Source organism: Hyaena hyaena, unplaced genomic scaffold (genome assembly GCF_003009895.1).
Source record: "Hyaena hyaena isolate Hyena2069 unplaced genomic scaffold, ASM300989v1 scaffold_87, whole genome shotgun sequence".
NCBI lineage: Eukaryota > Metazoa > Chordata > Mammalia > Carnivora > Hyaenidae > Hyaena > Hyaena hyaena.
Window position 1 is genome coordinate 1,453,084 of NW_024080718.1, and position 16,324 is coordinate 1,469,407.

Below are 16,324 nucleotides of genomic sequence, written 5' to 3' on the forward strand. Positions count from 1 at the left end.
GGAGAGAGGGGCTGAGGGAGAGAGAGAATCTGAGGCTCAGTTCCACAACCCTGGGATCATGACCTGAGCTGAAATCAAAGTCAGATGCCCAACTGACTGAGCCACCTTGGGGAGGGAGTGGGACCCAGATGTAAGGATTTTAAATAAGATACTAGTAAAAGGAATGTAGCCATGTGTTGAATGAGTAATATGCCATGACAAGGTAAGATTTATTTCAGGAATGTATGGATAATTCAATATTGGAACACCTTAGGAAAAACTATGATCATTTTAATTGTGCCCAGAAGAGGTTTTATAAAAATTTAAAGTATATTCTTTAATTAAAAAAAAAAAAAACAACCTTAGTGAAATAGGAATAGAAGTAAGTATTGTGTTTTCATCAAATCTAAGAAGCCATTGATTGGAGGAATTATTATTCAAGTAACACTAAGGAAAAAAACCTGCCATTTAAATTGTGAAATGCTACTTACTGATCATAGACACATCTAGGTTTCAGCAATGGTAACATGCCAGCTGTAAAAAGCACCCAATCAAATCAATGAAATACCATAAGTGGTATTGGGGTAACCAGCTAAATATTTAAAAAATAAATTTAGATCCCACACTCAATATTTTACAACCCAGTATCTTATACCCCAATAAAAATCTGGGTTAAATAAAAATTTAAAATATTAACAATAAGCCTATACAAGTCCTAGGGGGAAAATATAAAGGTAATTTTGTATAACATTGGGGTGAGGTAAGCCTTTCTAAACAAGATTCCCAAGGCAGAAATGAAAAAATGTATAGTTTGGACTACCTAAATATTTTACATTTCTGTAGCTCAAAAACACTTGAAAAAAACTGGCAAGCAAACCACCTGAGAGGAATATTTGCAACTCATGTAAGAGACAGAAGAGTAGTATTCAAATCAATTGAGAAAGACAAGCATTAGGAAATGAGTAGAAGATGGAAAATCTTCCACCTCTTAGAATAAAAAAAAAAAAAAATGAAGGGGCACCTGCGTAGCTTAGTTGTTTGAGCCTCTGACTCTTGATTTCAGCTCGTCATTATCCCAGGGTCATGGGATTGAGCCCCATGTCAGGCTCCAAGATCTCTCTCTCTCTCTCTCTCTCTCTCCCCCTCTCTCTCCCCCCCCTCTTTCTCCCCTCCCCCCACTCCTCTCCGCTGCTCACACTCTCTCTTTATAAAAAGAAAAAAAGGATAAAAAAGTACAAGAAGGGATAGTTTTTACTCGTAATATCATCAAATTCAGTGTGTCGGTCAAGGTCTGGGAAATTAGCACTATAAAATACTGCTGGGTGGAGTGTGAATTGGTAGTAATTGGTAGCAACTTTCTGGACAATAACTTAATGAGTTATGCCAAAAGTCTTAGAATTCTGCATGGAAGTAATCTAGCAAAGACGCTGCTAGCAATTTATGCTAAAGATCATGTTAATGCATTAAAATAAAGCTACAAGAATGTCTTTAATCACTATTTATGAGAGCAAAAATTAATTTGAATATCCAGCTAAATGAATTACTCGTGAAAATGTATATGGCATTTCAAATAATCTTGCCAAAGAATGTTTAATGGTCTGGAAAGAAATTTAAAATTAAAAACAAATTAAGAGTTTACAGAATAATAGTTACATGTGATATTTATATTTTAAATACATATTTATAAAATACAAATATCTATAAATATATGAATATAAAACACTTTAGAATAAGGTTATGTACCATGTCAATAGCAGTTATTTCTGGGTTGTTAGATTATAGGTAATTTTTTTTCTTATCTGTCCTTTTGTTTTAAAGATGAACATGTATTTTGGGGGGATAATAAAGAAATATATTTAATATTGTTTTATCTTTACTTGATGTGTTATAAACATTGAACAATGTATTTTTATTTATTTATTTATTTAAAGTTTATTATTTATTTATTTAAAGTTTATTTATTTTTGAAAGAGAAAGAGTACGAGTAGGGGAGGGGCAGAGAGATGGGGGTACAGAGGATTCCAAGTGGGCTCTGTGCTGACAGCAGACAGCCCGACATGGGGCTCAAATTCATGACCCGCAAGATCGTCCGTCTGCACGTAACCGAACCACTCAGGTGCCCCTGAACAATTTATTTTAAAAACTTACTTTAAAAATATTCTTCTACCCCCAAATTTATCTTTCCCCAGTGATACTTGGAAAGAATGAAATAGAATGTAATTCCATATTTATTTTCAAGAGCCCCAATTCATCTTGTCCATTTAATAATTTACTCACAACCCAAGTAGATACTTTACCCGCTGCCTTCTCTTTTATCCCTAAATGACTGGTAATAATGATACTATTCTAGGAAAAGGTGACCACTATGTTCTTAAACTTTGCTCAAACCTTCTATTTACTAACCTTCTTTTGGTCTACACTTCAAACATCATTCCAGGTTTTCTCCCTCTTCATAACTCTCTTCCATCTGCCTATAGTCCTCACCTGGTCTTATTCCCAGACACCTGGAGGTAACTGATGAAGGATAGGATACCAATTTCAGAAGACTTTTACTTATCTTCAGGCTTATATTCATGAACTCTTGTGTTTGAATTGGGATTAAAAAAAAAAAAAGCAACCTTTGATTGAGGACTTACCATGTACCAGGCATTATGCTAAGCACTCTAAAGAAAATTATCTCCTTTATTCTTCCTAACTTAAACAGAAAGTCAAAGCTTACAAAAGGTGTGCAATTTACTCAAGGGAACGCTGGCGATAAGAGATGGGCTGTCCCTTGAGGCAGCACTACTTAGCTCCTATATTTTGTTGTAATGCCTCCCTGTATTCTGGCTGATTATTCTTTCTGTTGAGTAATTCACCATCAGGTAGCTATCACCTCTAGTGTTAATTGGTGCTAATTTTCTAAAGATTGCCAAGTGACTATACTTGCATTTTAAAGTGGAGCAAGCTACGATAAAGGTGTAAGACATGTGATGTTAAAGTCAGTTTTCCCCACTTCCTGTGTGCGACTTTAAATAAACTACTTAACCTCTGTAAGCCTTAATTTCCTCATTTGCAGAATGAAGATAATACCTGTGTCATGAAAAATTAAGTAAACAATGTTGAAGTGTATTGTAAGTGTAAAAAACACTATAAATGTGGAGCATTGATACTAAAGCATTTTAAGGATTGGTGTACATTGCAGCTTTCACAATGAAAGTTCATTAGAGAACAGGAAGCATGCCACTTACTTAGAACAGAGATTAGAAGGTCAGTTAGTAAGTAATGCTTTAAGCTTCTGGAAAGTTTGTCTGTTTGCTGGGCGATCACTGTCTAGTTGTTGTTGCAGACTGGTGTTGATGACAATGAGTAGTGATTTGCTGCAGGGGTGGGATAAGGAGGACACTGATTTTGCTTATCCAGTCTAAACCCAGGAGACAATAGATAGCCTTACCTTTCACAAATTGCCCAGCCTCTTTCTGGAGTGCTGTGCTCTGTGGTTCAGTATAAGACCCTCACCTAAAAAGCTTATGGACCGAATGGACCACATGCAGGGAAGGGCAACTGACGGTTAGGAATCTCAAAACTGTACCACTTGAACTGATGATGGAAGAGAACTGAAAATGCTCAGTTCAAGGGGAAGAAAGAAGGCATGGAGGCATGGAGCTTTGGTGGTCTATAGTTTGTGATTCTGTTAGAATCACAAATTCCAAGACTGTCCCCCTCCAAGTTCTGATTTAGCAAGACTATGGTGGAGCCCAAAGTCTGTTTGTTTTTTAAAGCTCTCCTCTAATTCTTATGCTTGGCTACCTGAATCTAGCTGAGATTTAAGAAGTTTTTGCCTTAGGGTGATGTCAATAGCCATGAAAGGGAGGTAACAGCCCTACAGAAAACAAACACTACAGATAGTAAGAGCTGCAAAGATTTCTCAACCTTCTGTTCAGAAAAAGCTGTTACAAAAGATTAACTTGCTGTTTTAATTGTGGCTTGGGGAAAAAGATGATTAATTAGCTTTGGAGGTCTGATAGATTCCAGGTTGTAACCTAAAATTTCAGGTGCATCAGTATTCCCCACAGCATGTTCTAGTGAATATTTGTTCGATCAGAATACTCCTCCTGCAAAAGATTAGCTGTGACATGTTAATATGTGTTCCATGAAAAAAAAAAAAAAAAAAGAGGGTTCTGTGCACTCTGAATACACAGGATTGCTTTTTGGGAAACATGGAGTTAAGATGAATTGCATAGTTGCTTCATCGTAAAAATCAAGGAGTGCACCATTCACTCATGTTCACTGTAGAGCTCCGGAAGTTGATTGTTCTATGTAGCATTTTCAAAAATGTCTGACTTCAGAATCTTAATCTAGGGATATACTGTGCAGCTGATGTTACCAATGACACACATGAGGATATGACACAGTAGACAAAGAATATGTTTAAGTTTAGTATGTAGAGCAAAGTATAGACAAATCACAGAAGGGATGAACCTAGGCTATGAAATGCTACAGAGACTCAGAAGACTAAGAGCCAGTCATTGGGTTTGGCAGTTGTGAGATAACAATTTCATTAGAAGTAGTAGTGAGAGTAAAGATTGTGAAGATTTTTGGGTACAATCTCATGGTTTCAAACCACAAACCGAAGCAGAGATAATGTAAAATATTTGAAATTGGAATGATTCCAGAAAACATAGTCATCATGGTCACATCATTATAGTTAAGGTAGGAATGGTAAGGCTAACCCCTTATAACTGGAGGGAAAGCCAACTCAAGGGAAAATTTTATCTTACGTTTTTGATACACTGAAGAAAGGCATAAAGAAGGACATATTTAAGATATTAGAAATGAGGGAAAGAGATTTAAAGACCAGATAGAGTAAACTTTAAAACAGAAGATTAATTTTTCTCCTTTTGGGAGATAGGTAAAAGGAATTCTTTTTTTTTTTCTTTTTTTACTTTAAAAAAATCTTTATTTTTTTAAATTTAAAACAAAATTTTTAAATGTTTTATTTATTTCTGAGAGACAGAGAGAGAGAGAGAGAGACAGTGTGAGCAGGGGAGGATCAGAGAGAGAGGGAGATACAGAATCTGAAACAGGCTCCAGGCTCTGAGCTGGTAGTCAGCACAGAGCCCGACGCGGGGCTTGAACCCACCAACCGTGAGATCATGACCTGAGCCGAAGTTGGACGCTTAACCAACTGAGCCACCCAGGTGCCCCCAAAAATCTTTATTTTTTAGAGAGACAAACAGTGTGAATTGCGGAGGAACAGAAAGGAAGGGCACAGAATCCAAAGCAGGCTCCAGGCTCTGAGCTGTTGGCACCTAGCCTGGCTCAGGGCTGGAACCCATGAACCACGAGTTCATGACCTGAGCCAAAATCGGACGCTTAACCGACTGAGCCATCCAGGTGCCCCCAAAAGAATTCTTTTAGATTAGTGATTGTCCATCTGTGAGAGAAGTGTTTAATATTCAGTTTTTTTGGATTGTCTAGATTTTTTTTGACCTGTATGTGTTAAAGTATGCTTGCTGTAGAGTAGGAGTTCAACACAGAGCAGCCCTGTTAGTGTCGCAGTAGCTTCTACTATTTGAACGCTTTACTGTGTCACACCACCAGTGAGTAGACAGAGGAAAGGAGACTCACAGTCAAAGCAGATCACTGTATTTGTTACAGTACGTCATTACTCTATTTCATAATCCTGAATTGGCTGGATGTAACCCATGAATCCTTCTATTTATATTTTCTCTGTTATCTTGCATTGCACTTGGAACAAGCTACACTTTTTCATTAGCGCCTTGAGAGAGTTTTCAGTGCTCATCCTACTTGAAGTTTTTCTGCTCTTAGGGAAGTTGGCTTTATGCTGTTGGAGATTTTCACATTTTACGTCTATGTACTCACAAGTATATAGTGTTAATGGCAGTTGCATGACTCATAGTCTGCATGAGCATAAATTAACTCCAGTACCTCTGTGGTGTGCCCTCTTTGAGATTGCTCTGGAGGACCACCCAGAAGTGGAATTTACACAAACTGCAAAGGCCCATTCAACTTAAGAAACTGAGTAGCACTGGCCAAATTACACCTGCATCCTCTGGTATGAACCAGCTACCCATTTGCTTCTGACTGAGGTTCAAATTGTTGATCTTAAACTAAAAAGGGCTTTATGGGCTGAATTATGGCCACTTTAAACAAGACTTCTTCCTTCACATCAAGTGCTTTGCACATAGTGAGCACTCCATAAATGCTCTTGACTATGACTTCATGAATGTTCGCATCTTCTGTGAACTCCTTTTCACAGTCTCCAGCTTTGAGGGAAGGCTTTTTGATATTGAATGTTTGTCTTTCATATTATTTTTCCTTGGAAGTGTAATGGAGTGTAAATTTACTGACTGTATAGGACACATCACCTTGGTGATGAATCTTTTTAGGTGATTTGCTGGCCCAGCCTGAGTAATTCATGGAATCTAAGGATTTATCATTTGTTTCATGTGGGCAGAAACACTAGCTATGAAATCAAACATTTTTTAGGAAGTTCACCAAGAAAGTAGCAAAAAATGTATTATTATTATTATTGTTATTATCATTAATTTGCCTGGGAACTGGATCTTTTCTGACAGATTTTTCACTTGTTTGGTGCTTAGTTCATTGCTCCCACAAAGATAACTGTATAATGGTGATGTGTAACAATTTGTGAATGTGAAAGTTTACACAAAAGCCCTGGGAAATTTTTTACTTCCTTATTGGGCAAAAAGTTACTTTGGAAATTACTAATATAAATAAATTGAAATAAGAAGAAAAGTGAGATGCTCTGTTATTTTAAATAGAAGCTTTCTTTGCTTTAAAGGAATGCCATCCAGGTCAGTGGTTCTTAGCATCATCTGGAGAACTGAAAAGTATAGATTTCCAAAGTCTTCGATCTGTACTTTGTAAAAGCTTGATATAATTCAGAATATCCGATATCTTCCAGATTCATTTACTTGGATAACCAATGGTGTAGTACCAATTTTTATTTCAAAGTTAGGTCCAGGAACATTTTATACCAGCTCTTTTTTCAAGGGAGTTACACACTATTTTATTAGAAACTAGGCTTTTTGTGTCTTAATGATTAAAAAAGTATATGGTAATCTGAGATCCTGTGAGGGACCATAGAGCTTGAAACTTTATTGAGTTTCACAAGAGTCACAAGAGTAAATCAGGAATTAGCAACAAATAGAAGTGACAAATGATTCAGAAGCAGCCTACTCTTTTCTTGTTTCCCCCCATATACTCAATAAAGGTCCTTTTCATTATCTACCTAGTTACTTGAGCAAAAATTTCAAGAGTCATCCTTAATTCTTCTTTCCTTCACCTTCCATGTCTAATCTACCAACACATTTTGCACTGTGCACTGTGAATATATTTTGATTCTGAGTCCTCACCATATTCACTGCTTCACCATTATCTTTATCTGTCACCTGCACTTCTCTGATTGTCTTTCTGCTGTGGCTTACCTTTCTTAATAGATTTTATTTTTTTGAACAGTTTTGGGTTTGCAGAAAAATTGAAGAGATTGTACAGAGAGACCCCATATACTTTCTTACCCAGTTTCTCCTATTATTAATTTCTTCCATTTGTAGAGCATATTTGTTTTATGAACTAATATTGATACATTTTTTATTAACTAAAGTCCATACTGTATTCAGATTTCCTTCGTTTATATCTAATGTCCTTTTTCTGTTCCAGGATCTTATCCAGGGAACCACATTATATTTACTCATCATGTGTCCTCAGATTTTTTTTTGACTATGACAGTTTCTCAGACTTTCCTTATTTTTAATGACTTTTAAAGTTTGGAGGAATATTGGTCAGGTATTTTGTGGGATGCCCCTCTATTGGAATTTGTCTGATGTTTTTCTCATGGTTACACTGAGATTGTGGGTTTTGGTGAGGAAGATCACAGAGATAAAGTGCCATTTTAATCACATCATATCAAGGGCATATACCATCAACATGATATCCCACCTAATATTGACCTTGGTCACATGGCTGAGGCAGTGTCTGTTAGCTTTCCCCACTGCAAAGTTACTGTTTTCCCCATCTCGTACTGTTTGGAAGGAAATCACTATGCATAGTCCACACTTAAGGAGTGGGGAGTTATGTTCCTCATCTTAAGGGCAGAGTAGCTACATATATTATTTGGAATTCTTCTGCAAAGAGAAATGTGTGTCTTTTCTCTCATTTATTTAATTAATCATTTATCTACATCAATGTGGACATATGGATATTTAGTTTATACTTTGGTTTATAATCCAATACTACTTTATTTTATTGTTCAGACTGTTCCAGCTTTGGCTATTAGGAGCTCTTTTAGTTGGCTTCTGTGTCCCTTTGACATATCTCCATCAATGTAGAGTTTTTGTTTGTTTGTTTTGTTTTTGAGCCCTTCTTTGCTTTATAGCACTACTTGAGAATCCAGGTTTGTCTTGTATGTTTCCTACCCCAGTTGTAGAATCAACCATTTCTCCAAGGAGCTCTGTCTCCTTTTATTAGAGAATGGTGTTAAAAACTAAAATCTGGGGGTGCCTGGGTGGCGTAGTCCATTAAGCATCCAGCTCTTGACCTCGGTTAAGTTTTTGATCTTGTGCTTGTGAATTCAACCCTGTGTTGGGCTCTGCACTGGGGCATGAAGCCTACTTAAAACAGCATCACCACCACCACCACCACGGTGAGGTGCCAGGTGGGCTCTCTGTTTTGGTGGTTGTCCCAGTGTAGTTCATTTTTTCACAGAGCAGAGTGAAAATTTAATTAATTGTAATTCGATTATAATTCATTCTTTAAAAACTCTGATGATTTATCCTTAAAAATCACAGCTCCTTGCAATGGCTTTTCTGATTTCATCTGTTGCCGTTCTCTCTTTCATTCACTTCTTTCCAGGTACATTGGCCTTTATTTGCCCCTTCTTTCCCCTTCCCTCTTTTCTGTCCCCCTCCTTCTCCTCTTCTTTCCTCTTCCTGCCAATCTTGGGTTCTTGCATTTGCCCTTTCCTTGGGAATCTGCACCAAAATTCTGTTTTGCATCCACATTGAATGTGGGCTCTTTCTCATTCTTTGGTGTCAACTGAAATGTCATAGCCTCCTAAAGCGTATCTCTAACCGTTTATTTAAAATAGGTCCCATCCCCCCATCCCTCCCACCTCAGCAACTTTCTATCCCAGAATACTCTAGAGTTTATAATGGAAGGCACTCTATTTCAGCCTTTATCTGAAATAATCTTATTTGTGTGGTTGTTTGTTACCTGACTCTCTTTACCAGACTGTGCGCTCCATGAGAGCAGAACCTTGTCTGACTTAGTCTTTGCTGTATCCCAGAGCCTAGAGCAGTACCTGTACACAGTCAGTGCTCAATTCATTTGTTTAATGGATGAATGGGAAAAGGAATCAATGACTTTTTCATCCATTTTGCCCTTGAAAGTTTGCCTTAGGCTGAGTTTTAATGGTTCCAATGAGAAATGCAAAATTTTTAAGTGAAATAATGAATGAATTCAAGATTCTCATGGAAATTAGTTCCTATATTCAATTTAATTATTGAATTGTGTAATCCTAAAATTCTCAAGGAAAATTTATTCCTATAGCATTTTTCTGTGCTTCAGCCATTGTTCATTTTGTTCTAAAGAAGAACTGTATAGAGTAGCAGATACGATTATCTTTACTTTGCAAATGAAAACACAACTGATGTTTTAATCTAAATGACTTTTTTAGTGCTTTGTAGAAACAGAAGTATACTTAAGACTGGCAACTAGATCTTTTCTCCATGGTCTCTTTATTTTTAATTTATGGTTTTCTATTCCTAATTTTGTGTTGCTTCTTCTGTTTCTGTATAGCGATATCTGGGAAATGAAGGGCTTTGTAAACATATTCTTTAGACAACTAAAGCATCTATTTTAGGGGCGCCTGGGTGGCTCAGTTGGTTGAGCATCTGACTTTGGCTTAGGTCATGATCTCATGGTTCATGGGTTCGAGCCCTGCGTCGGGCTCTGTGCTGACAGCTAGCTCAGAGCCTGGAGCCTGCTTCAGATTCTGTATCTCCCTCTCTCTGACCCTCCCCTGCTCACGCTGTCTCTATCTCTCTCTCTCTCTTAGAAATAAATTAAAAAAAAAAATAAAAAAATAAAGCATCTATTTTAACTTTAGAAGTATTAACTAATGATTTTAAAAAGAAAATGCTGTCTAGGTAATATACACTTTTTATTAATTTTTTTATGTTTGTTTATTTTTTGAGAGAAAGAGAGTGCAAATGGGGGAAGGGTAGAGAGAGAGGGAGACACAACCTCCCAAGCAGGCTCTAGGCTCTGAGCTGTTAGCACAGAGCCCGAAGCAGGGCTGAAACTCACCAACTGCAAGATCATGACCTGAACCAAAGTAAGATGCTTAACCAACTGAGCCACGAGGCGCCCCTAAGTAATATACATCTGTATCTTACTAAATAGCATACTTAAAACGTTACTTTCATGACTTGTAGCTATCATTATTAGTATTAGTTATTAAACCGTGTGTAAAACAGTGATGCACTGAGGCCCTAATGAAGTACATAGGGCTCTGCTTCTCCCTTTAAGGAATTCCTACAGAGTTCTGGAAAGTGTAGAGGATGATATTCTTTTATCTTTTCATCTCCCATTGACATCCTTGGTGGCTCCTGAGGTGTGTAAAGTCTTCGCCTCTACACTCATCAAGTTTGGATTGCCCTTGTTTGAGTTTCTTTTGTTGTCTCTCTCTAACATTTTAGGATCTGCCAATTATTGTGTCTAGCACTAACCTGCCAGCCACAACTTCTATTGTTCGACTTCTGATTACAGCCTAGAGTAGAAATGAGAATTTCCAGGGAAAATAAGAAAACAAATATTATGTGTAAAACTGATGTAGGGCAATAAATTTTACCACCTCCCAAGTCTGCCTCACCCCCCAGAGAGCACGTGCCAAGTCTGTACACAACACCAGTGTGAAAGAACCAGGCAAAGCCACTGGAAACTTTCTCCCACAGCGATATGACAAGACAAAGAGCCCATTGATCGAGGTCGTAGGTCTGCCTACTGGTGGTCTGTGGTAGCTTGCAGGAGCAGCTGCCCTGCACTCAAAATGCAGGTGAAGCACTTTGGCCGAAAGTGGTTCAAAGTAGTGAGGGAGAATAGAGAAATCAAAATTATATTGTACCTAAAATGGGTTAAAGTGTATAAGAGCTGTGGACATTTTTATTTCCAGCTAATTTCTGGGATTTTGGCTTTTACTGGAGGTTTGAGGTTGCTAAACATCTGGCTGAAGAAGAATCGAAGGGCGGAGGTGTGCTAGGGCCGCCATAACAGGACTGCCAACTGGGTGGCGGAAGCAGCCGACACGCACTGTCTCACTGCTCTGCAGGCGGCAAGTCCCAGATCAAGGTGTCGGCAGAGTCACTTTCTCCTGAGCCTTCTCCTCTTTGCTTGTGGGTGGCTGTCTTCCCTCTGTGTCTTTATCCGGTCTTCCCTCCATGTGTGCCTATGTCCTGACTCTCTTTTCTCAGTAGGACACCAGTCATACTGGAGTAGGGTCCACTTGAATGACTTCATTTTAACTTAATTACCTCTTTAAAAACCCTATTTTCTGTAGCCTCGGTGGCTCAGTCGGTTAAGCGGCCGACTTTGGCTCAGGTCATGATCTCACGGTTGGTGGGTTCGAGCCCCGCGTCGGGCTCTGTGCTGACTGCCAGCTCAGAGCCTGGAGCCTGTTTTGGGTTCTGTGTCTCTCTCTCTCTCTGACCCTCCCCTGTTCATGCTGTCTCTCTCTCAGAAATAAATAAAAACATTAAAGTAAAAAACAAACAAAAAAAAAAAAACCCCTCTATTTTCAAATACAGTCACATGACCAGGGATTAGAACTTCAACATAAGAATTTGGGGAGGACAGTTCATAATATGAAGAACGTATGCTCTGGTCTCTTTAATACTGTTTTTCTTTAGTGTTTTGAGTTTATTTTCAACAGTTAAGGTATCTTTAGTTTAAAGGTTTTATTCTCCCGAGATTTATAAATATACACCAGAAACAAATTATTTTCAAAGAAATGTATGATTAAGTGCTGTAAATGATACAGACCAGAAATGATCCTAGAATTTAAAGAAGGCAGTTATCAATATGGTCTGGGGAGCAGTTGTGTAAACTGGGTGCCAAAAATGGCCTTAAGAATTGTCTGTTCTTTCAGTCTGATTCATCTGTAGGCTTGAATTCTATAGAAGCAAAATTTTATCACCTCACATTCTTCCTCTGTTCTGTTCCCATCTCCTTTTCTTTATTCTTGGAAACTACAGAAAACTGTAGACAGCTACCTCCCCAAGGAATAGTTTGTGTGGAGCAACACTGATATCTTGCAAATGCCTCATTTTATTAATGAGGAAAATGGAGCTCACAAGTTAAATGACTTGTGCTAGTTTCTGAACTAGATTCCAGGTCTCTTGATTCCTCTTGCAATATGCTGTCAAGTGCATTTTGTAACTAGTTAGTTAGAAAATGTTTCATTTGTCTTTAAAGGACAAATAAGATTTCTTCTCTATGTTGTGTAAATAGATCATTTATATTATTTTGCATTAGTCTTCCTTCCCTCTAAAATATTTCCAGTTCCTTCAGTTATTTTAAAGTTTATTTATTTATTTTGAGAGAGACAGAGATAGTGTGAGTTGGGGAGGGAGAGAGAGAGAGGAGAGAGGGAGAATCCCACACAGGCTCTGCACTGTCAGCATAGAGCCCAATGTGGGACATGAACCCACGAAGCTGTGAGATCATGTCCTGAGCCAAAACCAAGAGTTCAATGCTTAACTGACTGAGCCACCCAGGTGCCCCTATATTTGTCAGTTTAAATCTATTTTTTCCTTTCTGTATATTTTTATGTATTTTGTATTTATAGCATCATTATCATCAAATTATAACGTAGAAGCCTATGTTTTATACACAAAAGTAGATAGATCATAACCTGGTATTGCTTTAGCAACAATATCAGAATATGAGAAGTAACAGAAATACCCAAGTAAAAGTGGCCTAACAATGACAGACTAACTCAACAAGGACTCTAGAAGAGAAAGGCAGTTCTGGAACTGGAATGATGTCAAAGTTCTGTGTTGGCATTTCTGTGATCTCTTGGCCTTCCCCTCATGGCTATAAGACCGTGATAGCAGTCTCGTTCCAGGTGTCATATCCTTATACAGTAACTTCAAAGGCAGGAAACAGAGAGGGAGAAAGAGAGAGAGAAAAGGACCTGCTCCCTAAATCACCCCTGTCCTTCTTATGGAGAAAAACCTTTCCAAGAAGTTTTGGAAGACCTCCCTGTACCTCTCACTGCTCAGAACTGGGTCACATGCCTGTCCTGGGACCAGTCCCTGACAAAGGACAGTAGGGTTGCCACATTTGGCAGAGCCTAATTATGATTTATTCCTGGGGTGGAAGCATCTTTAGCACTCTTCAAAAACCGAAATTCTGTTTTAAGGGAAAAGGAAGACTGGCTGTTAGATGGTGAACAAATAGTGTCTGCCATAATTGTTGAACTCTTTTAATATGGTCAGATAATCTCATGGATGAGTGTAGAATTATAGCTCTGATGAGTGCAAAGAAGGAGCAATTGGTGTTTATACAGGTATAAACGAAAGGAATTTAATGTAGTCTGGCCACTCTTCTTCAAAGAATTGATAATTAAGCTAACATGTGGTAAGGGCTTTCGAATTTAAGTAAGAAGAGGGGTTAAAGGATACTAAGGGGAAAGAGGGGTGTTCCAAGCAGAGGAAGTATATTAGGTTTCTGTAGCTGAAAGAAGGGCACAGATATTCACTGCTACTCTTACTAGCCTCTGGTGTCAGGAAGGCCTATGAATTACTTTTAGAGTAAAGGAAGTCTTAGGCTTATAAGTAGGAATTTCTGAAAATTTTCTATGCTTTAAGGGGACAACAGGGGCACCTGGGTAGCTCAGTTGGTTAGGAGTTTAACTCTTGATTTGGGCTCAGGTCATGATCCCGCAATTTGTCAGTTCAAGTCATGTATCCTTTTTCACGTCTGGAAACATCTGGTAGCTGATGGGGTGACGGGTTAGATGAGTGGGTGAGGTTTCTGGTTATGAGATCCTGAGTCACAGATAAGCCCAAATATGGTAAGAGTAAGAACAGAGAGAAGGGGAAGGTAGTGAAATCAACAGGTCTTGGTGACTAATTTGATACTTGGGGGTACAGAAGAAAACTAGGACAATATCATGATGTCCAATTTCATTGATAGGGAATATAGCAGAGAATTATATTTGAGGGAAAATAAATTGAATTAAGCTTAGTGCATAGGTGATTTGAGGTCCCAGTGCAACATTCAGGTAATATTGCTTGTTAATTGAAGAGAGGTTTAGTAAAATAGGGATGATAAGAAGGCTTTTGGTTTAGCAATAAGAAGCCACTGATAAACCTTAGCAAGGACAGATCATGGTGGCTCAGACAGTGAATATGTTGGGAGGTCAGGAGAAGAAAACATACAGCATCGGATATAGTTTATCCTTTCCATAGACTTGATTGTAAGCACAAGAAGAAAGCAAATAACAAGAATAAGGCACCTACTTGAAGGAGGATATTTAATTCCTGAGCACTCCTCTTCAGAAGGGAGGAGGAACTTGCAGAAACCTCCATATTGAAAATATAAGAGAAGGGTGTCTGGGTGGCTTGGCCCATTTTAAGTGTCAGACTCTAGATCTTGGCTCAGGTCACGCTCTCACAGTTCATGAGTTCGAGCCCTGCATGGGGCTCTGCGTTGACAGCACAGAACCTGCTTGGGATTCTCTCTCTTCCCCTCTCTCTGCCCCTTCCCTGTTCTTGCTCACTCTTTCTCTCGAAATAAATCAATAAACTTAAAAAAAAAAAAAAAGAAGAAGAAAGATACAGCAGAGAGAAGGAGTCATTCATCCAGCCTGGTTTCAGGGCAGATGAGAGATGCATTTTAGCACATAAATGGAGAAAAGCTCAGACAGAAAGAAAAACACCTCCTATCTAGGTGAGAAGGGTGAGTGTGTGTGTGTGTGTGTGTGTGTGTGTTGGTGGAAGTTCCCCTCAACAGACCGTTGTTGGGTACAAGCAGCAGGTGCCAGTAAGCACCGTGGCTGCAGAGGTTAGGAAGGTGTAGTGGGGACGATGGGCAAGGGGACCAGGAGGGTGCAGGGCCAGTGCCCTTCACAGTTGTGCGCTAGGAACAAAGAAGAGGGCGTGAGGCAAGGTTTTCCAGAACAGGAGAGAGGACAAAAAGCAAAAATGGTTTGTACCCGAAATAGCGGTCGGGGCCATCTAAGGAATCATGATGATTCCTCATCATGAGATGAGGAATGTGGTCAGGCCAGGGCTTGGGAGAGTGGACCTGGATCGCACTGCTGGTTATGGACAACCACGGCTGCAACAACACTTTTTTGTTTTTACGATGATTGACTCCAAGCGTCAGGTGAAACCTTACTTGCGAATACTTGAGAAAATGGATTTTTATGACAAAGAAAGCTGCTTTGTGCTTAGTCCTCTCCCGCTCTCCCCTTTGATGACTTCTCTTGAAACTAATTTAGGTAGAGAAAGCCACCGCTTCCAAAAGTGCTTTGGTACCCTGGCATAATTTCAAAGAAATCTCCTTTCCCACTTAGTTAACTACATTTCCCCAGGAGAAAAAAAAAAATCTCTGTCAATGTAACATCCCTTAACAGGACTCCCGCTGGTGGGTTCTTGTATCTTGCTGTCGCAGCTGTGAACATATATACTATTGATTGTTAATGTGTGATATAAATCCGACTGGAGCATGCCCACTAATTGGTTTGAGAGCTAGGTATAGACAATGCTGTCTTATAGTAGCTTGTGTAGACAGCCCTAGTCATAGGGTTAATTCTGCTTGACAGCACATCAGCAGCATCTTGGGAGTAATTACCCAACAGAAGTTTTCCCACAGCCGAACCGAGAGCTTCAAAGGCTTCTGAATTTACAACCAGTATTAACCTATATCTGAAACATAATGTTCCCACAAGGGCTCAGTTTTTTTTCTCCCTCTTATTAAATGTACGGGGTTACCAGGTTCATTTACTCAGTGAAGAACTTAGTGAAAAAGTACTTGGTGTTGAATAATTGGAAATCTTTAATAATAAGTAAAGAGGATAAATTTAAATTTGCAGGTTTTTATTGCTTTTATTATATTACAGAAACAAGTTAATCTGCCTCTCTTTTTTTTAAAACACAATTTGTCCTCTTAAAACAAGTTAAAAAGTTAGTATCTTTTTCATACTGTGCTGTCTCTGCAGCTATGTGCATGTTCAGGGGACCTAGGATAATGCATACGTTTAAAATGGTTAAAATTGATAAGCACTTGCATTTTAAAAAGCTATTTTCCTTGTTGG

The 16,324-nt window shown here is 38.6% G+C and overlaps 1 protein-coding gene across 1 annotated transcript in view; it reads left to right on the plus strand.

Moving 5' to 3' along the window:
* Positions 1-16,324, plus strand: part of MSRB3 (methionine sulfoxide reductase B3) — a 162,353-nt gene that overhangs the window by 60,631 nt on the left and 85,398 nt on the right. The window lies entirely within an intron of this gene.